This window comes from Mirounga leonina, unplaced genomic scaffold (genome assembly GCF_011800145.1).
Source record: "Mirounga leonina isolate KUSES-001 unplaced genomic scaffold, KU_Mleo_1.0 Mir_128, whole genome shotgun sequence".
In the NCBI taxonomy this organism is placed as follows: domain Eukaryota; kingdom Metazoa; phylum Chordata; class Mammalia; order Carnivora; family Phocidae; genus Mirounga; species Mirounga leonina.
In genome coordinates, this window is record NW_023270320.1 from 15619407 (window position 1) to 15620951 (window position 1545).

At 46.7% G+C, this 1545-nt stretch overlaps 1 non-coding gene across 1 annotated transcript; it reads right to left on the reverse strand.

The window, feature by feature from the left end:
- Nucleotides 1-207: 207 nt before the first annotated feature.
- LOC118010153 lies at nt 208-338 on the reverse strand. Its single transcript, XR_004679145.1, has one exon. It is a non-coding gene; the product is annotated as a small nucleolar RNA SNORA63 (small nucleolar RNA).
- Between the last annotated feature and the right edge of the window lie 1207 nt (nt 339-1545).

A 1545-nucleotide genomic window follows, 5' to 3' on the forward strand; every position in this document is an offset into this window, starting at 1 on the left:
TATTTATTTATTTGACAGAGAGAGACACAGCGAGAGAGGGAATACAAGCAGGGGGAGTGGGAGAGGGAGAAGCAGGCTTCCCGCTGAGCAGGGAGCCCGATGTGGGGCTCGATCCCAGGACCCTGGGATCACGACCCGAGCTGAAGGCAGACGCTCAACGACTGAGCCACCCAGGCGCCCCTCAAGTCAGTGTTTTACTTGGTAAACATGTCTGAGACCATGCATCCCTGGCTGCTAAGCACCATGGCGGACAGGGCTAGAAAGGTAACAGCTTTATTTTGAGCAGGGGGCAAAGACAAGGCAGCACTTTACAGCTACATTGTAACTAGATCCTGCATTCAATGAGATAAATCTTTACTGCTTATCCCTAAAGTGCCAGATACTGTGTTACACTGTCTTCCCAGTAAGACAAGCCCCTGATATCAAGCTAATACATGAGACAAATGTGTCCCCTTAGTTCAATAAGACTCACTGGCATCCTTGATGTCCTTCCTCGTTCCTTGATTTTCCACTAGAGTGGACACACACGGCTTTGGTTTTTGCCACCCTTTATCTCGGGCTGCTCATAGCAATGGACTGAATCCACTGCCAATTTGTTCTTTCTAATCTCAGTGCTGTTCCAGAATTATTATAATAAATCCAATTAATTTCTCAGAATGATTCCAAATTCTGTCCACACTGACACTCTTTCACACATCCATCATGTAGTGCAGGCCTTTGTCCTCTGTCTTGCTGAGATCAACAGCATTTGGTGGACTTGCAGCTAGTGTTCACTTTCCTACATTAAACTTTCCCAGTCTCATCAGGGTCATTTTCCCTCACCCTGTGGCCTTATGTAAGGAAACATATTTTCTCCTCTCTGAGGCTCCTCCTTTATCCTCTATCACTTCTTTAGCTTCTTTCCTCAATCATTATCCATCTCATATATTTTTTTCTGCCCTTTGCCTTCTCTTCAACATGCAAATATGCTTATATCACAATTACTCTTAAGAAGATTAAAAAAAGAGAGGGGATCTGATTCCACTGAAACTATGGAATTACCACACCTTTCCTGCTTTTCATTAACCCCCACCCTCCTCCCGCCCTCACCTTTCTCACCCATTGCTCCTGTCCATGTCAACCCCGTGCGGCCTGGGATTGGCTCAGACTACACTGAAATTTTCTCCAGGTGTCCCAACAAACAACTGGGAAAATGCGATGCCTCTTCTAGGCTCTCATCCAGCCCAGCCTCTTGGCCTCATTTGAGAGTTGTTAATGTTGACATCTCTCAAGTTCTAGATCCTGACTCTCCTTGTCCTTCTCTCCCTGGGCAAATCACTCCTGTTGCCTGTTTCTCCTCCATGCCTCCTGCCTCCTCCCAGTCTCAGTCTTGACCTCAATGGGTGCTATGGGCTGTAGCTCCAGCTCTGTTCTCTTGACTCCCATCTGCATCCCCCTCTCTAAACTCTCCCCTTCACTTTCTGTGCATGTTTCCAAACACGTAAAAGGCAGTTCCACGTGGAAAAAATCCCAAGATCCCAAGATCCTCAAACTCAATGTGCCAAA